At 42.5% G+C, this 22137-nt stretch overlaps 1 long non-coding RNA gene across 1 annotated transcript in view, besides 1 other annotated feature; it reads right to left on the reverse strand.

Annotated features, from left to right (window-relative positions):
- Positions 1 to 22137, reverse strand: part of 4930546C10Rik (RIKEN cDNA 4930546C10 gene) — a 62042-nt gene that overhangs the window by 4745 nt on the left and 35160 nt on the right. The window contains exon 4 of the long non-coding RNA NR_038051.1: positions 333 to 494. This is a non-coding gene — a long non-coding RNA (RIKEN cDNA 4930546C10 gene). The remainder of the gene's footprint in view (positions 1 to 332; positions 495 to 22137) is intronic.
- Positions 15098 to 17610: an enhancer, noted in NCBI's record as "VISTA enhancer mm708". NCBI's record gives its function as "enhancer in: limb[6/6]" and the evidence as "EXISTENCE:transgenic organism evidence [ECO:0001131][PMID:17130149]".

Here is a 22137-nt window from a genome sequence, read left to right on the forward strand (position 1 = left end):
CAGGGTCTCTCAGTTAACCTGATTTAGTTAGAGTGTCTCTGGGGTTCTGTCTCCACCTCCCCAGTGCTAGGACTAATGTGTATATTAACCCACTGAGCTCTTTCATGTGGATGCTGGGACCAAACCCCAGTCCTCATGTTTACACAGCCAGCACATTGCTAGCTGAGCAGTCAACGCACACCCTTAAGTTTCTCACCTCTTCTCTACTCCATGAAGTATCACCTTCTCTTGACCCACAGAGTCTGAGAAAGTTTCTCTCTTGCTACACTGTCGTATGTCTTGGAGATGAGGCATTTCCCCCTTTGTAAAGAAAACCAAACAATCTGACTTACCACAGCACAAAAGAGAATAGAAAGTGTGAATCTTCTCATTGTGGAGCCGAGGAGACATTTCCTTCAAGATCACAGTCCAGAAGCTTCAACTTTGACTTCAAGCCAGACAATGGCTATGGGAGCCAGGAAGATCCCCAAAATGTTCTGCTCCATCTGAACAAGCTCAAGAAAAATAGAATAACATTAAAAAATGATGTCACTTCCTGAGTTCCTGTCTATGATTGAACTAGGGGGGCAATTGTAAGAAGTAGAATTCAGAGGCTCCTGTGAATCTACATGCCCAACTGGCCAAGATGTCTTCCATCTTAGCCAGAAGTGTCCTCCTGTTCCCTGAAGGGCCAGTCTTTTTCACCTGTCTTTTCCAGGCTGCCTCTCCAGACACGAAGTCTGCAGCGACCGTGCTTACACACCTGTCTCTGCACATAGGAGCTTTCCTCTGATGATGCTATTTAAATTCATTGAGCTTGGTGCCTCATTTGTAAAGAAGGACTAATAATTACTCCCTTGGTGGGTAATTATAAATGTTAAATTGCAACATGAGAAGTTATTAATTAATTACAGCCATTATTATTTATAACAATGATAACAGTAAGACAGATCATTTAGCACCTAACATACTAAAGAGTGACGCCCAAAACATTGAGTGAAAATCGGGCTGGAGGCACCATTGGGACAAATAGTAGTCCTGCTCCTAAGAGCAAAGGTCCCTGCTGTGTCCCACATTAAAGTTTTGGTTGCTAGGTTGAAGGTTTGGGGGTGAGGATAGAGGGAGAAGATTTGGAGGTGTCTGTAGAGCAGGTGAAGTATTTGTCAGGCATCAAAGTTATATGCCACTAACAGGAGAACTTGTAAAGTATCTAAACGCCAAATTTGCTTGTTGCAAGAGAAACAGATTAACTATTAACCCTGCATCTATTACTGGGCTTATCAGGGTATCAGCAATATGATGTGTTCTCACTAGATTACAAGTGAATAACTAAAGGTTGACAGCAGGTCATGTGCTCTGACTTCTCCAGTAATAAGGTCAGTTATCTGGAGTCCTAAACAGTTGAGTCTGAGCGCTAGGCAAAGGATATTATGTATTGTTCCTATGTATCATTCACACTCCAGTACTTTTTAAAAAGGTATTTGTGATGGTTTAACACATAAAAATAGTAAGAAGTTGAGAATCCTAGTAGGTCAAAAGTAATAATAAAAGGCCTTTGCTCTCATCATGCCTTCTAACTTGGAGTTTTTAAGGTTTTTAAGAGGGAGTGCATAGCTCCTTAGAGGGGTCTCTATTATTATATTTTTGTCATAGCACAGCTCAAATTTACCCTTCCTTGTAGGTAGGCTAAGTATTCTCAGATGGCTGGGTCTGATACACCTTCCCACACACTCATGCTCACTACACACACACACGCTCAAGCTGTACCACCTGCACCCATGAGTTACGGTTACTTAGCCATCAATTCAGGGACATCAACCCTTCTGGGTTGATTTGCTGCTTTTTGAAGATAAGGCAGCCTTTTATGGATCATCCCTCTTTGTAGAATGCCACAGCTCCAGGGCAAATTTGGGTTGCCTTCCTATGATCAAGAAAACCTTGTTATAGGAATAGCTAAGGTTGAAGAGGGCCCCATAATGGCATCCTTCTGTTCAGGCTGACCACCCTTCCTCTAAGGACACATAACTAAGGGAGTAGTAGGGTGTGGGGTGGATGTGACTCTATTTGTCCCCTTCTACCTACCCTGTTAGGCTAACGGACTTTTACATACAACAGTGAATTGCGTACTGCATGACCACTGTTGCTCTGGATAAGGTTCCTACAGCAGTTCCTCAATGTGGGCTCACATGGAGAGGAGATAACATGAAACCTTCCTTAGTTCTTCCCAGAAAAATTACGATTTCTTCCCATGGCACACAACTACTTCTTCTTCTTTTCTTCTTCTTCTTCTTCTTCTTCTTCTTCTTCTTCTTCTTCTTCTTCTTCTTCTTCTTCTTCTTCTTCTTCTTCTTCTTCTTCTTCTTCTTCTTCTTCTTCTTCTTCCTCTTCTTCTTCTTCTTCTTCTTCTTCTTCTTCTTCTTCTTCTTCTTCTTCTTCTTCTTCTTCTTCTTCTTCTTCTTCTTCTTCTTCTTCTTCTTCTTCTCCTTCTTCTTCTTTTCTGTTTTTTTGAGACAGGGTTTCTCTGTATAGCCCTGGCTGTCCTGGAACTCACTTTGTAGACCAGGCTGGCCGTGAATTCAGAAAATCGCCTGCCTCTGCCTCCCGAGTGCTGGGATTAAAGGCGTGCGCTACCACGCCCGGTTTGGCATGCAACTTCTTACCACAACTTTTTGCTTGCCTAACTGGCACCTATGGTTATGAGACTTCCATCTGCATATTTCTAAAGACATTTCATTGCCCCTTTCCTACTCTCAAATTAATGCCCTGTTAAGTCACTGAGTGCCTGTGCACCCGAAAGTTTAATGAGATCCTGCCGTTTTTCTTTATTAGTCTAACTTCTGACAATGGTCAAAAGAATTGCAACTGTGCAGAAATTCTTTCTGCTCATCAGTCTGGTAGATCAGGACTCCTGAGACAGAGACAGAGTTGTGTTTTGTGGGGTAGAAATTGGAGTCAAGTCTAGACAGTACATGTGACTGATTGTTGGGTCAAGGTTTCTTTCTTTCTTTCTTTCTTTCTTTCTTTCTTTCTTTCTTTCTTTCTTTCTGACTTCCTCTCTCTGTCTCTCTGTGTGTCTCTCTGTGTGTCTCTGTCTGTCTCTGTATCTGTCTGTCTCTGTCTTTCTCTGTCTCTGTCTGTCTCTCTGTCTCTGTCTCTCTGTCTCTCTGTCTCTCTCTGTCTCTGTCTCTCTCTCTCTGTCTCTCTCTCTCTCTCTCTCTCTCTCTCTCTCTCTCTCTCTCTCTCTCTCTCTCTCTCTCCCAAAAGAGAATGTCCCTTAACTGGCCAGCTAAATAGATAATTAGGAAGAAGTCATAGAGTAAGCTTGGAATGTTCTGCTTGGAGAAGGATTAAAAGAACTCGGGGTTGGATTTCCTTCTGCCCACCGTGGCTCAGAATGTGTAGCTAAATTTTTCTGAAATAGTGGCAACTATAAAATTAGGGAGTCACTCACTCAGAGCCAAGCTCTGTGAAGTGTGATTTGAAGTCTGCAGCTGATGTGTGCCCAACAGGTAAGCTCAGGAGTTATTGAAATGGATGCAGAGCTATCAAAGAGCCATCACCTTTCTTATGGTGTAGGTGTGGAATCATTTATTTGATAAATACTTGGACCCCAGCTAGTGACATTGTTCGTGGAAGTTAGAGAACCTTTGAGACCCATGACAAAGCTGGTAAATGTAGATCACCAGGGACAGGTTTTTGAGGGTCATAATCTAGCCCTATTTCTACTGCAGGCTTCTGTGCCTCTATTCATCTTGATGTGAGCAACTTCCATCATATGATAGTTCTACCTGGACTTCTGCCATGCCTTCCCCACAGAGCAGGCTGAAACTGCGACCCCAAATCAGCATTTCTTGCCTAAATTTTGTTTTTGTTATTTTTGTCATGGCAACAAGAAAAAGGAAATGATAGTTCCTTCAATATCACTTTAGGTTTTTCTCAACTAAGGAAAAAGAGTCTAGCAAATGAATGAGTTCCAAGTTCAGTGAGTCCAAAGGATTGGCATAAAGTTATAGAGGAAAATACCTGATTTCCATACATGTACATCTGGGTGAGCATACTTACATGCACAAGCATAGGCATATACCAGTTGTAAGCACAAGGACACACACAGAAATCAAAACAATCACAAAATAAAAGGAAGAAAGAGAGAAAGAAGAGAGGGAGGGAGGGAGGGAGGGAGGGAGGGAGGGAGGGAGGGAGGGGAGAGGGGGAAGAAAGGGGAAAGGGAGGGGAAGGGAAAGGGAAGAGAAGGAAAGGGAAGGGAAGGGAAGGGAAGGGAAGGGAAGGGAAGGGAAGGGAAGGGAAGGGAAGGGAAGGGAAAAAGGAAAGGAAAGGAAAGGAAAGGAAAGGAAAGGAAAGGAAAGGAAAGGAAAGGAAAGGAAAGGAAAGGAAAGGAAAGGAAAGGAAAGGAAAAAGGATATCTGGAAGGAATCTGTCAGAATGTCAACAAAAGACAACTGCAGGACCATTCAAGGTGTTATCTATTAACACTTCTTAGACAGACACTTACTTGAGTATTTGGACCTTAAAGCCATTGTGTATTCAGGGAGATCTTTTCTCAGGCTCCATCTTCCTGAATCTCCTTAAAGGGGAAACACAATAATAACAATAGTATCCAACCAGTTAATTGCATCAGCATCGTCTAATGCAAAGATTACTCTGGGAATCTGGACACAGTATCTCAAGAGATTGATCACAAGATGAGCCGCTAATCTACGAAGGCAGAATATCTTCAGAGGAGTAAGATGAGAAGAATAACCTTCAATAATTTTCTCCAGGGATGTCCCTGTTAAACTGTCTAACAGTTTTCAGAATAGAATATGGCTTGGAATGATTTTGTCTCTCCTGGTTCACCTTCAAGTGTACCCTACCACTGATATATCATCTAGACTTTGAAGTAGACCTAGTAGATTGGGCTAGCCTTGTGTCTAGGACATTAACCCATCATTTGGATCTGATCTTCAGATGAACCTAGGAAGTTTAGATTGGTAGGAATCACCTTAGCAACAACTCCTCTCCCACCACCAAAGGACAAATGATGGAATGATCTAGAGTTACAAAGAAATAGTGATCCGATGGCCACTGAGCTGAACAACCTTACCAGATCCACAGGAAAACAACTTCGTAACAAAAATCCAAGATCCACTCACAACCGGAACGCAAATCACAAATTGAAGTTCTGTGGACTCAAAACATGAGCTTTCTAACCTCAACCCTGCCCTTTTTTGGGGTGACTTCAGTGAGTGTACTGGGACCTGGGGACACTTTCTGTAAATAGCCAGACAATAATTTTTTTCTTTCCTGTCTTGAATAGCCTTATCATTTTTCTGTCATTGGATTAAAGTAAAAATCAGTACCTTCCTCTCATTGGTGCCCTCAACATTATATTTGCAGGGAGGTAATGTCTTCTGGAAACTTGAAAGATGACAACTTTAAAGGGAATTGGGACTGTGGATTCATTCATTCATTCAAAATTCTGTGGAAGAAAATTTTATTGATACTTAAGTTTTGCCGGGTTTCTACTTCCAGCAGCTGTGCACGGGAGAGCTGAGAACAGTTCAACACTTGATGAACCCTTAATTTAAACATTTAAGCCAGAGCCCAGCTGGCATGCCTGGGTTTTCTTTGATATTTAGTGGTTTTGTTTTGTTTTGTTTTGTTGGTTTTTCAGGACAGGGTTTCTCTCTGTAGCCCTGGCTGTCCTGGAACTCACTTTGTAGACCAGGTTGGCCTCAAACTCAGTAATCCACCTGCCTTTGCCTCCTGAGTGCTGGGATTAAAGGCTCGTGCCACCATGCTCGGCTCGATATTTAGTGTTCTTGTACAATTTAGTGTAGATATTTTTTAGAACAGTAACTACAGTACAGACATCCCTGATATGACATAACAACCTCTCCCCAGGGACTCTATAGCTCTGACACTATTCCTTAGCAACTTGTAAAGGTCACTGGTAGTATCAGGGTCACCCGCACTGGAATCCCTAGGGGAAGGGACAAGATAATGAAGAGCTTGTCTGTGGTCACCACTTCCACAACTATCTTGATTGGGAAACAATTTGCTTTATATTCTACCATCAATATTGCCATCAGCATAGGTATAAATCAACCCCTGGGTCTCTGGCAACATGGAACAGTTTATATTTTCCCCAACCAATAATTTAGAAAAATACAGGCATATAGTTTCAGTTCAGAAGGCTCTCCCCAAACAAAGAACTGTAGTGTGTGACTATGGAGAGCTTGCCGCAGAATGAAATGTGTTAAAAGGAAATCTATTTTATTTAACTTTGTTGGAAGCTCCACAGTCTCGTCATGGGAGCCCCCCATTCTTAGGAAGGGTACTAAGCAAAAAGCCTGGGCTTTTAATTGTATTTTCCCACTCCCTCCCCTTCTATTGTTGGATTCTATTTGTAGTGCAGATATTGAGTTTTTGGTTCAAGTACATTCTTCTTAATAAAATAGATGTGCCTGAGTTTTCTAAATCCCCACACAAATTCTGCTCAGATAAAAATCAGTTTGCTTACTAAATATCTATTTTCTTTGTTGTCCCCAGTCTCTACAAAGGACAGCTCACGGCAGGGTGATTCTGCAGCAAATGTCAGAGAAAATAGCCAGAGGTCAGGGGAGTCGCTCGATGGAACAGACTGGTTCTTTTTAATTTGACCAAAACAACAGCAAACACTGACATCTTTAATCTTAAGGTGGGGGCTGCAGTGCTGGAAATGGTGATAAATAAGGGTTAGTTAAAGAAAATGGCAACATTTGTCAAAATGTTTCCCTTTGTGTAGGGATTGGAGCAAGTGTAACCAGCAGAATTTAGCAGAATTAATAACCCTTTGTTATTTCTGTTGTTGGTTGGTTTTGAGACATGATCTCACTATGTAGCCCAGGCTAGACTACAAGTCTCACCCTCCCGTCTTCAGACTTCTCAGAGTGGTATGATGACAGGCAGGAATGTTCCACCATGCCTGACTTTATTTTCCGATCATTTTTAAAGGGGAATTTCATTTTTTTTCCCACAATGCAACCAAGTTTACATGACTGTGCCTTGTACAGTGGATTTTTTGCCCCTCACTACCAATTGTCACTCAGCAAACAACTAACAGGGATTGCCTACCATTCTGTTTTAAATATCTTCCTTTGAGCTGGCAGTGGCTTCTGACTCTTTCGTTAAAGCATTGGAGGAAGAAGAAGAAGAAGAAGAAGAAGGAGGAAGAGGAGGAGGAGGAGAAGGAAGAGGAGGAGGAGGAGGAGGAGGAAGAGGAGGAGGAGGAGGAGGAGGAAGAGGAGGAGGAGGAGGAGGAGGAGGAGAAGGAGGAGGAGGAGGGGGAAGGAGAAGGAGAAGGAAGAGAAAGAAAGGAATGAAAAGAAAAGAAAAAGGAAAGGAAAGAAAAGAAAAGAAAAGAAAAAGGAGAGAAAAGAAAAGAAAAGAAAAGAAAAGAAAAGGAAAGAAAAGAAAAGAAGAAAAGAAAAGAAAAGAAAAGAAAAGAAAAGAAAAGAAAAGAAAAAGAAAAGAAAAGAAAAGAGAAAAGAAAAGAAAAAAGAAAAGATCATCCATTTGCTAACTTGGTATAAAGATGAGGCTGCCAATCATTCCTGGAGTGCCCTGCTCACATCTGATAGTACAATTTCGATGTTGATAATTTACTTTTGATGCTAATTAATTACAAGTAATCATAAAAACAAATTAAAAGCACTACACTTCTCTCAGGTTTTCCTATGCCTGTGAAATAATGCATTTTTATGCATCTGTTTGCTTGCTTTGTGAAAAAATGTAATAATCTATATTCATAGGAAAACAGCTTTATGGCTCCACATTGAAGCTGTAAACGGTTATTGGTTATTTGGGTTTCCTCCCTGCCTAAGATATGAAAATGGAAGAGTGAGAGCAAGCCATGGTAAGTGAAGGAATGACCATATCAAGGGGCTTGCTCAGAAACAGGGCCTTAAGGTTTTATTTTCCATTCGTTTCTGTTTGCTTGTTGGCAGAGTTGTCATTTTAAGAGACAAGAGTATTACTTTGTGCCTAAAAATTAGTAAGGGAATAGTGTTCCAGCTTTGGCTTGTGGTCCTTTAAGGGACAGCAATGCAACAAGAGACCCTTCTACTGTCAGAGAGAGGGGAGGGAAGAGACTCTTCTTTTTCATTCCAATAAAGAGGCCTTTTCTTCTTGTTTGAGGAAGCCCTGAATGAAACCACAGAGAATCCCAGCTAATCAGGGCTTATTCTTGATTTGCATCTTGCAATCTCTCTCTCTCTCTCTCTCTCTCTCTCTCTCTCTCTCTCTCTCTCTCTCTCTCTCTCTCTCTCTCTCTCTCTCTCTCTCTCTTCCCACCCTTTAAAAGCTACCCTGGAAGCAGCGGAGTTTGGGAGAGTGTCAGGTGGAAGAACACCAAGTCTATTCCTTCTTCCATGATAGCATCTGTCTGTCTTCAGTATTCACTCTACTTCTTGGCCACTCAGGCTGGGGCTCCTGACAAAATGAATGAGGACCAACTGAGTGCAAAGCAAAGACAACTCTCCCGGAGGCTACACCAAGGGAGCCAGAGTCTTTTGTTCCACATCTCACTGGCAAAAGGAAGGAAGAAAAGGCTTCACTAGGGGTCAGAGCAATTAGCAGCCCCCATTGTGCCCTCACAGGACACTTTTGGCCTAGGGAAGCTGTTAGGGGCCTGACTTTAAGAGGAGAACAGAATCCCTTTGGGATTGGTTCTCCCGGTGCTGGTCGTCCTGACTTAGAGCATCAGACTGACTTCCTAGGTTACTCAAGGTAGAAGTTCTTACTGCAGGTGGCTGCAGAATGTGGGGCCAAATTCTAGCTAGACACCTGATCCAGCGGTTGTCTGACTGTAGAGTGTCTCCCTTAGATCGCTCAAGACCTCAAACATTTGGAGTAACCATATTGCTGAATGGCCAGAGTGTACTGTGGATCCTTCTGTTGTTGCTACTACTGTTGTGTGTGTGTGCCTCCCCGTGTTTTGGTGACATGATGGAGAAGACCAGAGTAGGAATTGGAAGGCCTATCCTCTTGCCAATTTGGCCTCTCACTATATAGCTTCAGGCAGATTGCCTAATCATTCTCTGTTTTCTCCTCTGTCAAAAAGAATTATTGCGCATGCCTTTTCACCCCATCATCTGCTCACATGGAGCCATCCTGACGCAATGAATGAACATACTTGGTTGAGCCCTGCAAGGTGCCTACTCATGCTGAGATGAAGGCTCCACCATCATCATCACCATTGTCTTTATATCGGCTAATATTGAAATGATAAAGATGGGCACAAGAAGAGGTCAGGTCCTTTGGGAAAATTCTACCAGACCCCTTCCTTCAGGAAGGGGAAGGCTAATTAACATTCCACAGGACAGACTGCCAATCAGCCAACTGCTAGGGGGGTGGAGGTGGGGGTGGGGGTGGTGGGAGGGTGTGGAGGCCTAGAGCATGTAAACACATTCCACATTCCACAGGACAACCAAATGTTGGCCAAGTAAAGTCCCTGCCACCTCATTTGCTAAAGTCCAATCAGTTCAAAAGTCACACTGTTCTGCCAATCGCATTGTGCCTAATGGCTGCTGCTCTGAAAACTGTATAAAGATTGACCAAATGGGCTGCAGGGTCAGGGGTGGGGAGTGGGGTGAGGGAGGTTGCCATCTCTCCTTCGGGTGTAGGACGACCCCAACAGGTTGGAACAATAAATTCCTCTTGCTTTTTGCATTAATTCCCGGCTGCACGTGGTTCACTCAGGGGGATCCCCCAGTAAGCTAAGGCTCACCAGAGTCTTCCACACCTTCCCATGTAACATCTCCTTCATCCCCATCTGCTTTAGAGGCAGATCTTATCTTCTGTTATACTGGGAAAGTCTGTCTTATGTATAAGGAATGAAGAGCTATTAGGGTTTACTATCATGGCAGAACATAGCATGTTGATGCTGGCCTAGGCTTGACCTTGATAAGGCCTGATCCACTTTTCCGGAATATTCTGGGGAAGACCTCATGACCTTAAGCTGTAAGGAAGAATTTTCAATGGCAGGAGTCTTTCCTATGATCTTCACCTCATCCCCAGCTCTATACAAAAAGGATGAGTTATCAGGGAAGAAACATGTAGGGACTGGCCATAGGCTCTAACACCTATGCTTTTCTGAGGGGTTTCCTTGTACTCTGTGTTAACAGTATACAAAGTGTTGAATAGGTACCAGGAAGAATTGATATGAGGTATCTCTAGCACACACACACACACATACGCTGACCTCCAAAGGTTTTGCTCCCCAGCCCAACTTTGTAGCCACGCCTTAGTTCTCTTTCCAAATAGCCTTTCAGCCTCTTCTTCACTATTCAATATCTGTACCCTTGCGAGTCTCAGGGTATGCTGGGAGATGATGCTCAAGGAATCTGGACTTCATTCAGGGATGCAGTTCATTTTCTCTGGAATATGTTAAACTATTCAACTCTAATAACTGCTGGAGCGAAATACATCATTTCTGTACACACATCGTATATAGCCTCCACCTTATACCAGATCCTATCATAAGACATATGTTACATGTTAGATATAAAGTGAAGGTATGGCTTAGTCCTGAAGCGGTCTCTGGAACCTAGTTATTTGATGTCTGCATCTTGAGGGTATCTGGAAGCTTTGAGCATACTGCCAGACCTGGGGACTTCAATTTCTCTGGATAACTAAAGTTGAGATTGTTAGTTTCAAGTCATTGTTCAGAAAACGGTTGCTATTTAGAATTTTAATTGGGTTTTGTAAAAGTACGTTTAGTTTATCTACTTAAATCATTTGCATTTATGAATTTCTGCTTTGCCCCCTTTCTTTTAAGTCCCTGAAAAATCCCAGGGACAACATGTCAAAGCATCTGTTGTGAACCCTGTTTCGAGCCTCGTAGAAATATCAGGGATGTTGGATCCGATGCACAGCCGTGTGGGAACACACTTTGCAGTCAGCACACCTGGCCCGGCTTGCCTGCCTCACCTGCGACCTTAGGTGGTTTCACCTCTACAGAGTGTGGCTTCTGGGTTTATAAAACCGACGGCACCTATGGAGTTTAGATGAGGTGAAGTTAAAAGTGCAAGCAGGATGTCTGGTGCAGAGTTGGCACAGAATAAATGTTCCCTCCCGTTACTTCCGCCCCCTGACTTTTGGAACACGCAGCTAAAAGAGGGAAGGAATCTCTGTTCTTACAAACCGTCTTGGAGTTACTCCCCAGTGTTCTTTTCAGTTCGCTCATCCAGAAATGGGTCCACTTCTTATTCTCCTTGTTCATGTTTGCTCTGTGCTTTCTAAGGGAAAATGTGGGTCTTCAGCCATAAGTAGCCTCTTTCAGGTTGCAGGTTTCATCCTCTTCCAGTTTCCAAGCCATTTCTGTATTCAAGACACTCACAAAGATGTCACATACCCACTCACCTCCCTTCATGGTTACCTCAGAGTCTTTCAGCTCCTATTCTCTCCCCTTCATGACATCTGTGTCCTCTCAAATTCACCTGTTTGGCTTATGCAATAACCACCTAAGGGTCTTTTATTCTCCCAGGACAACCAAGGAGGAAAAAAGGAGTCCAAGTTGGTGGGATATGGCTGCATCTTCATTTAAGATGTGTCACCAGCCTGGGCTATTGAAAGGTTGCTTGGGCAGACATTGACGCTTTCACAACAGCGTAGCTTCGGGTCATTTCCTTTTTCCAAGTTCAGCATTTTGGAAACTCCCATTGTCTTCATAATTCGTGTGGCTATTCTTAAAGGCAGTCTGTGGCCACTAGAACAAGCAAGCCACACTTCATGTCAAAATAAGCACAACATGTAAGAGCACAGTGTTCTCTCAAACCGTGTTTCATGCATGCCAGACAGAGTAGCATGTCAACGGTTACTATTCACGTCAAGAAAACAGTTCAAAAGTAACTCTTTGGTGCTTATTTCTCTTGATCATCAAATTGCAGTGCAAGAGGAATTTACTCAATTGTCCCACCGTTCCTCTATTGTTAAGACATTAGCTCTTAAGAATTATTTGCAATTCCTGTACAAGAATCATGTAGAGTTGACTAAGTGTCTCTCTGTGTAAGAAATGAACCCATGCCTAGTGTCCAGCAAGAAAACCCTTTGGCACTACCTCAGCGTAGATGACATAAGAAGCCTTTAATGGTTTCTCCTATACCTTCCATGCTCACTTCTTCCAGCACATGAACATAGCACATAAGCCAGTGAAGCCACTTCTAGGTCCAGACCCATGTTCACAGGAGTCTCACTGATGAAAGAAGAGATGCCATGAATGGTGAACTGTTGCCTTAGCCCTTGGCCCCTTGGGATGGTCCTTAGGGGGAGGTGGTAAGAAGGTATGGAATCAATGACCCAGATTCTGGGAGTCAGGTGAGAGGCAGACATAGGTCTGAGAGTCGGCTTAGAAGCAGATGCAGACTCATTTATTGCAGGATTGTGGTGTGCCTTTATATCCTTTACCTGTGCCCCATTGGTCCATAACTGCTCACTCCATGTAGTTGGCACTATCTGATTGGTTGTTCTGGTCATGTTCTCTGTCATCATTTGTCTCCAGGCATCATGAAGGTTTCAGGGTGAGCAGACATTGAAGAAACTATTACGCATGTGTGGGCCACTGTGGGCTGCCAATCAGAACATGCTAACAACACATTCCTCCTGTAAGAGGTAGGAGAATCACTTAGACTTTGGGCCACGAATCATATTTCTCTATTTATTGGACTTTTTTTTTGTTTATACAAGTTCTTGACTAGTATCTAAAGCAGTTTGCAGTGCCCTTGATTGTTATTCCAATTATACTAATAGAAAAAGCGGAGGCTTAGAGAGGAAAGTCAATCTTTCAGGAAGACACGAGCACAGGAAGTCCCCACTGATGCAATACCCTGAACTTCTCTGGGACACAAAGGCATCTTCAGCTTTCTAAGATTGACTCCTCTCAGGGACGTGGGGCAAATGCCTTTTCCTTAAAGAGAGGACGAGGGGACTGGAGAAATGTCCCATGGGTTAAGTGTATATTCTGCTCCTACGTGAATGGAGGCCTGTTCATAGCCTCCATGTGGGGTGACCTATCACTACCGCTATGGGGTGCATCACCCTCTGTTGAGCTCTATGGACACCTGTGTTCTCACGTGCATGCACCCACATGCTGGCTCGCATCTATACATACTTTATAACACTTTTAAAGTGGGGAAAAAAGCAACTGTGAGGTAGCGCTATGTGCAACCATGACATTCACATTTGGAGAATATTCTCCCTTTCCCACACCAAGCCACCACCACCTGTCTTTTCCTTGTCTTCTTCACCTTCATTGAAGTTACTCCAATACATCATCAAAATCCACCAACTAAGGAAAGAAAGACAGATAGTTTTCCCTCAGTCCTGAAATCCTGTCACCTAAAGGACTTTCCTGGTAGCACTTAGGTATTCCACAACAGGCTGGTGATATGTCTTCCCAGAGAACAAAAATCTCAAAATCTGTAAAATGCTGAATATATATGCCATCCAAACAAGGACATGAAGACAAATCAAAATGAAACAAAGTTAAGGTTATAAGGAATGATGGGGACTGGGCATCTACCAGTCTTAGCTGCATTTTTATTAGACCAGCGACTGGAGCACTTGTGGATTGTTTGCTTGTTTGCTCCCCAGTAGCCAGTGACTCCGTGTGCCATCTTCTCAAATGATGCATGCACAGGACAGTTTTTCTTTAAGTGCTTGACAATTTACAGGCATGAGTGCAATCAAAGGTTGACCAAGTGGGCTTGAGCCAAGAGGACAGTGTTTTTTAACGCCATTCATTTCTCTTCTTTGAGAGCTTTGCCTAGCCTGTAGATGCTCCTGCAAATTGCTCAGGCTTATCTACTCTTTTGAGTCTGTCTGGCATAGAAAGGACGAATACCTTGAGAAAGAAAGGGACATACCCAGAAGAAGTGCGGCATCTGTCACTGTTATGCTAAGGGCCAGGCTTTCTAGAGAGAGAGTTCTAAGCAGAAACTGAAACTTTGAGTGTTCTGGAGGTGAGCTCTTCAGAATGGAAAGTTGCCCCAGATAATTCCAGTGTAGTCCTCATAGAAACAAAGAAGTCTGGCAGGCTAAGCCTCATGAACAGAACAGTGTGTAGAGCAGGGTCTGGTATGGGCTTGGATAAGATGCCTTTCTATGATGGCAGAGTTTGAGGCAGGATTAGTGAAAGGGAAGAAATGTAGAAAGGCTTGGAGTTGATGCTCTCCCTTGGATATGAGTAGGGCAAGCTATGTGGTAGAAAGACCAATGAGTCTAACAGCGGAAAGAGTCTCATGTTTTCTCTGAGGCTCACATTTCTCTCTCTATTGGTTGTGGCCTCCTGGACAGTGCTGTGACACTCAAGTGCTGGACAGCCCTTGAGAGCTGCCTGTTTAGGGTTTCCTGAAAAGCTCCATCTATGAAAGCATTTCCTACTATACAACAGGAAGCTATGGCCTGCATCTTAAAGTTGAGCTATAAAAGAGCAAGCTGAAGTTTTGGGCTCATTCACTCATTCATTTACTTTGTTTTCTGTTCTCCAGGGATTTGACCAGCAATAATTGGGTAAATACCTTATGTTAGGTATCATGGTAAATACATGCTGAAAATATCCACAAAAGGAATGAATGACTTCTGCCCTTAAAGAGTCAGTCCTGAATGCAGACAGTTCTAAAATGCTGTCACAAATGGTAGGAGAAATAACTGGGAACCATTAGAATAGATAATGGGGAAGAAAACTTTATAGGGCTCTAAGAATCAGTGTAACTCTTTTAACCCTAAGATGTTAAAACAATGGTTCTTAACCTGTGGGTTGTGACCCCTTTGAAGTTTGCCTGTAAGATGTCCTGCAAATCAGATATTTACGTTATGAGTCATAAAAGCAACAAAATTATAGTCATGAAGTAGCAACAAAATAATTTATGGCTGGGAGTCACCTCCACACGAGGAGCTATGTTAAAGGGTTGCAGCATTAGGAATGTGGAGAACCACTGCATTAAAGACCTTTACCTACGCTAGACAGATGCTCCTCCATGAAGCCATATCTATAAGCTACCAAGTTAATTACTTATTGGCCTATGATACAGGTACAGTTAACCCTCCAAATACCATGTGCCCTTTCACCTTTCACATGAACAAGGCTTTGCCTTTGCTACACAGTTTAGGATTTCCACACCTCAGAATGTTCCCCCACAATCTCAGCCAGTGCCCTGTACCTGGAGCTAACCACAGTTCTGACTCTCTGACTCCCGTCATCTTAGATTAGTTCTGACTGACTTGAGTGATGTGGAAACAGAATTGTACACTCCAGCTTCTTTCAGGTTCCTGGTCTCTACTCTTCATTAACTCAATGAAAATCATCCAAATTAAGAAGATATGGCTGGCTTTTTGGCGTTTCTTGGAGGGAGTTAATTGGCTGAGAAAGGAAAAACAGATGTCAGATCGGGAAACAGGCATAAAAGTTTAGATTCCACGGGCACAGGTTTTTTGGTTTTTTTTTTTTTTTTTTTTTTTTTTTTTTTTTTTTTTTTTTTTTGCTGTAGAGGCCACTCACAAGCTGTATTCCGGAATTGTTGCTTTGAACTCTCATTTTCTTTGTCTCTGTACAATACTTTACAGAGCTATCAATGTATGTGAAAACTCACTTTTAAACTGTCAAGAGCAACACAAATATATTTTAAAGCAGTCACCAGTTTGCTGTTTGTGCAAAGTTTATGTGTGTGTATTTATGAATGGCTAAAGATACATAAAAGACATTTTTTCCTATTATGCTTTTTTATAAGCTCGCTCTTAACAATCAGTTGGGTTTTTATTACTCAAAGGCAATTTAACTAACGTTCAACAATTGCCTTGTTAAATTTAAATTCTTACTCTACTTGCATGTAATCTGAAGCTAAAGTGTGAATTGATATTCTAAGTCTGGGAATCTGGTTGCCAAATCAAACAATCCTTTGACTTTACCAGACTCTCTAACACCTGTAGTAATACACATTAAAAAGTGCCCTACTTCGAGCATCTATTTCCTTCTGTTACAAGTCCTGCATAGTTAAACAGCAGGGGCAAACATTCCACAGAAAAAAGGGAAGGTTTTGAATTTCTTTTTCTTCTTCCTCCTCCTCCTCCTCCTCCTCCTCCTCCTCCTCCTTCTCTTCTTCTTCTTCTTCTTCTTCTTCTTCTTCTTCTTCTTCTTCTTCTTCTTCTTCTTTTCTTCTTCTTCTTCTTCTTCTTTTCTTCTTCTTCTTCTTCTCCCCCTTTTCCTTCAATTTGCAGTTTATGACCACAGGGAGAAAAGCAGAGATGAATGTCCCACCAGATAAGAAGTGATGGGAAGCGGCTGGCACTGAAAATGTGCAATGGAAGTCCAAGTTAGGGAAAGTAGTATTCTGAGGCTGACTTCTTCCAGTTTTCCTTGAATTAATCGGTAAACACCTAACCTGCTCTTGAGAGAGAATGTAAGCTCGAAATTAGAAAGCAGATTCATTCAAATTTTCCAGTAACCATTATAGATGTTCTTGCTGATGGGAAAGATGAGGAATTCATTTTCTCAATGGACTACGTTGCCAGCCATCATCTGGAGTATTCTGTCTGTAAACATGAAACCAGAAACGTTGGCGGGAGGAGACATTAACCAATCTCCTACCAGGCTGTAACTAATACCACATCCTCCACCTGGCACCATTAATAATCCTACTCAATGAGCCCTTTATTATTAATATTACTGGTATAAAAAACGAGCCTGCACTTACAGGTGTAACTTAATGAGGCCCATGTTGCGGCCAGATGTCTTACAAGGCCAACCCCACTGCCACAGTACACATCTTTGTGCACATTTCATAAAAGGAACCAGCTGAAAGCGTTCATTTCAAAAGCATATTCATCACGTAGCCTGGGCCGTTTGAGTGAGACTGACGTGCTTCTGCCTAAGTTTAAACAGATGGACGAAACCTGGGAGTTTATATTCAACATACCTTTAAAAAATTATCCGATTTAAGCTGCCAAATACGTTTTCTTCTTTTCACCCCTTGGCTGAAAATGTTGAATGTTGGGCAGTCAATCAAGCCCCGAGTTCAGAGGTCTATCTGCCATTCAACTGGCCTTCACCTGCTTCCTGAGCCTGGACCTTTGATAGACTCTGTCTTTTCATTTCTGCATTTGCTAAAGTCTAGAACGAGTTCTCGTCAAACTCATGAGTGCCTGTTGAAAGCTAATTTAAGTGCTGAAGAATAGCACCTAATTGTAACCGTGCAGAGATCTTATTTGAACTTCCTGACATAGGTCTTTCAGAGGAAGTAACAGGAGGAGTGAATCTGCATGCATGGTCAGTGTTCATTTCACAAATTCCTTTGTCCAGATAGGCCTGCCTATAAATGCCAGCCAGGAATGTGATGATCTGCACTACCTATCATTACAAGGACTCTATTAGCTTATGGATAGATTGAGTATCTAGTTCTCGTTAATCCCCCTGTAGAGGGCTCAAAGTAGCAGAGATGATGGTTTAGGTGGAAGTAGAAAATATTAGTCCTCGAAAGAAAAATATCAGGAGAGATGGGGAATGAACCCCAGAAAACTGAGCAGAGAACAATGTCACACACAGAGGTTCTAACATAAGAAGGGTTCTAAGCAGGTTAGAAAACTCACTGTCATTGCCAATGTGACTAAATTTATCCTCAGAGGTTTCACTGAGATAAGAGCCCTGATCGTGGGTGGAAGCATCACATGGGCTATATTCCCACACCGAGTTAAAAGAGGGAGGAGGACAAATTCATATGAGCACCAGCCTTTGTGTCTCCCTGGCTTGTGTTTGTGGACATGAAGAGACTTTACACAGGAAGGACCTTCCACTCCTGATAGCAGATCTTCCTGCCGTAAAGAACCATATCCTCTCTTAACACATCAGACAAAACCTCCCCCTATACATTTCATTTTTTTAATGGTTATTTGATCACATCAAGAAGAAAAGTAACAAACTGAGAAGATTAGAGCCACAATCTCATACTGTCTTCTTATCAGCCTGCCTGTGTGGTTCATGGGCTTTGCAACCAGAAAGAAGAAAGTAGAAGAGACTGGGTATTGAAGATTCAGAAGCCCTAAGGGCTGTAAGCAGACATCAATGGTGGGGATGTGGGAGGTAAGGATGATAATAGAATCTGGGATAGTGAAGTCTCCACCCATCGGTTTTCAGAGAGGGAACCAGGTCTGTACCGAGAGGTCGACTAGTGGCCATTCATGTTACTCTCTGGCAAAGATTCTACCCGCATTATCTCAACAGCCCACATTCTTTTAACAGCCGGAGAATATAAGTGAGGTTGAATTCAGAAGTGATGAACTAAGTTGCTTGACAGAGGAAATCTCAAGACAAAAGTCCATTCAGGCTATGGAGTTGTTGCAGCTCTTTTGTCCTATCAAGATTTACAGTGAGAAATAGTAGATAGAGCAGAAAGACATGAAAATGGCAAGTTAGGCAAGAAAAAGAAAACACTTCCTCGGAGAAGTATTTCCCCAGCTTTGGCCACCAATACACATCGAGGCCACTAGACCTATGGAAGAATGAGTCCAGACTACATCTCAGGCTGGCAACAGAGTTTGGCAGCATCATCTCCATTACACAAGTTTTTCAGGGAGGCAGCATGGCGATGCAGGGGTGATGGAAGCTTGAAGCAAAGGTCCCAGAAGGCTGCTGAAGCCAGGCTGTGAGTGGCAGGCTCAGATTCTCCACAATGCAGCCCTGGAAGTCCATTGTAGATGAACCTACCTATCACAAAGCAATGCAGGGGAAGAGGAAGCTTCACACTGGTGATTTCAGGATGTTGGAGAGTCCAAGACAGTGGAAGATTTACCAAGGAAAGCTGCAGACACTGGGTAGATGCAGCCACCAAAGATGGACTGACTGGATTCTGGTAGAGGAACTGAAAAGATGGTTCAACCCAAGGCTGTTGGATCACAAATTATTGCCTCAGGAGTCAGATGTGGGGTTTTGATTTTGGTTTTATTTTTGTTTTGTTTTGTTTTTGTTTTTTTTGTCCTACTGTCTGTCTGTCTTATTTTGATCTCATGTTCCTTGCTTCGCATTATCTTGCCTGTATGGAACGGAAATTTCATTTTGTGACTTTAGAAGTTTATGGTCTGCTAATTTTTTTTTTAATTTTACAAAGTCTCACAGTTAAGAGAATTCCTTCACTCATAAAAGAGTCTTTGGGCCCTTGTACCGTGTATAACAAACAATCTTATGACCTTTAAGGCTTTAGATATCCTTACAGTTGGGCCAAATGCATTTCTGTGTTATGAGACTGACAGGAGCCATTGAGGAACAGGGATAAAATGTTATATGAGCTAAAGCAAATGTATTTGGGATTCCAGTTAAGGGATGGACTTGTTAGCATTACCTTTCATTGACAACTTGACTGGATTTAGTATTCCCTCTGGGTATGTCTGTGAAGGCATTTCCAGAGATCTATAATGGTGAGAGAAGATCTACCCTGAATGTGGAGGCTGCCATACCATGAGCTGGATTCCCAGTCTGAATAAAAGGGTTGGGAAAGGCAGGCAGATGAATACCAGGGTCGATCTGCTTCTGCTTCTGACTACAGATGCAAGATGACGAGTCACCCATCCTCCCGCTACTGTGCCTTCTCATCATGATGGAGTATACTCTTTTGTAAGCGATGAACCCAAAGACGTCCTTTCAGGATGATGTTCTTGTCAATGAGAAAAACAATGCACACAACAAGCTTCCGAGTTGGTTCCTTCTTTAATTTCTGCGGTCTTAGTCTGTTTAGAAAAGAAGACTGTGGCACCATACAAGTCTAGAAGCATAAGGTAACAGTACCCAGATATCTTCACTCTGAACACCTTCAACTCTGACTGCCAACTGTTATATCCCCCTTAACCAGTCAGAATATAGTGTTTACAGTTTCTTCTGATGGTTGTTTAGAGACCATTTATAGAGTCTCAGTAGTATGTTCTTGGGGAAAACCTTCTGCCTTTTAAGCAATGGGTCAGAGAGTCCCTCCCAACCCATGGAGAAGTATTCCAGGGAAGAGTTTCAGCAATGCAATTGGCTCTCTATCACTACATGTGCAGTGTCATTAGAATATCCACGGGGATGGTCTAATGTTGATAAAACATGCCTAATAATCTTTTTCTATACATCTATACACTGGTGTAGCATGTATCCATCCACATATGTGGCTCACTCTGGTCCAGCTCAGAGGTTGGCATAGCTGACAAGCTATGAAGCGATGAAGAGAACCAGTTTCTTAGTTCAAGTACTTCCCAGGACTTGGATCTCCTCTTCTACTTCCTGGCTTCTGACCTGTGCCATTTACCCACCCAGGCAAGGCAGCCTGATTCTCCCTCTCTTCCCTGCAATGTCTATTATGATGCCTGCCAGTCTATCTAGCCCCCTTCCTCCTCCTCTTCCTTTCTGTATCTGTTCCTTCTCCAGTTACACTTCCAATTTTTACATAGTCCAAACAACAAAAAAACCATATCTGATGTTACAGCTTCTAACCGTTCTATATGCGCACCACAGTCATCCAACAGAGAACAGCGTCTCTGTTGATTTTAGCTGTAAAATTCACTCAGAAAGGACTCTGGTGGCATCTTCTCCCTACCAGTTCCTCTGTGCCTGAGGGAAAGTGATTTGGATGCTAGTCTAGAAACCAACTGTTAGATGCAGTCAAACGTCAGGAGGTAGAGCCTTGGGAGATCCTGGGGGAAACAGGAGATTAGAGTTAGATGGTCCGGGGTTTGAGCACAGCCAGAACATCTGATGACTGTTTGGGGCAATGGTGCTGTTTCCAAAGAGAGATCTGCCGAAGGCAGGGGAGGAGTGGATTGATTGGTCCAAAGGGAGACTAGAGCCAGGGAACCAAGTTTCACAGATAGAACTTATCTGTAGGCATGTTAACCAAAGAGTTACTTATGATAGGTGAAAGATCGGTGAGCACAAACCATGACAAAGGCAAATGATGGAGTACTGTGCACTCGGCAAAAATCACATTCTTGGATACTATTATGGAAGCATATTTCAAAGTCACGATTTCATAATATTTGCCCTCCTGGGAGACACGGATGTCACACAGCACGGGTGAAATAATCGAATTTAAAGAGAGTTGCATTCCAGATTCTTCTTTGCCTAACTAGAACCAACTTACAATGCTATTTTCTAAGTCTGATTAGTTAAGACTCTCAGATCGCTGCTTTGTCCCTCTTCTGACTGATCTTACAGGGTCATGACAGTGTACAAAAATATTTGATTAAAATTGTTTGTCATTAATTTGTGGCACAAAGTACCTTTAGTATCCTATGTGCAATTAAAAAAAAATCCTTTGGTATGAATAACTTTTAATTTGAGAATAACATCCTTCCTTCCTTTCTTTCAGGACTAAGTTTGAGTAAACACACTAGGGAGAGACTAGACAAAACTCATACATCTCTGCCTGGGGTGTTCTTTGGCAGGGGAATAAATACAACATTTGAGATTCCACCGTTATCAGTGTGAGCGTTCTTTCGTAAGCACCAGTTGGTTGCACTGACTATTCACTGTTTAAAGAAATCCTGCTTTGGCTCATCTTTTGAAGCCAGTCTTAAGAGAAGAAGAAAACACAGTAAGTGAATAAAGTTCAAAGGAGGCTGCGGTGGCCAATGAAACAGTCAGCTGACAGATCCCTTAAAGTGCTCCAGCCTGGACCCTCTGCATTTCGCCCACCATATTCTCAGAGCATGAAACACTACCCTCTGTGAGACTGCTTCAATCACAGCTCACCAAAGCTGGCTTGCAAAGAGGCATCGCTTTAATTGCGCCCCAAGAAAGAAAACAGTGCTATGTTCTCAAAAGGACAGAATACTTGTAAAATTTATGTAGCTCTTTAATACAATGTGCTTCGTTTTAAAGAGGTGGGGGATTTACATGTGTTAAGCGCTCCTACAAATCTACTTTACCCTTTTTTTGGAAAAGGGCAACACAATAATAGTTAAATTTATGTGTAAGATGTCTGTAGTGTAGAGCTGTTCAAATCAGTAAATATTACACAGCAGACTTGCTGCTTCTGCTTTCAATCTCTAAATATCTCCAACAAAACGCTGCATTCTGAGTGAGGGCCACTTAGCCCACACTCTTTAAACTTTTGTGGTCTGGCTCTGGATCATGAACAGAAGATTATAAAATCCAAACTC

This window comes from Mus musculus, chromosome 18, assembly GCF_000001635.26.
Source record: "Mus musculus strain C57BL/6J chromosome 18, GRCm38.p6 C57BL/6J".
Lineage (NCBI taxonomy): Eukaryota > Metazoa > Chordata > Mammalia > Rodentia > Muridae > Mus > Mus musculus.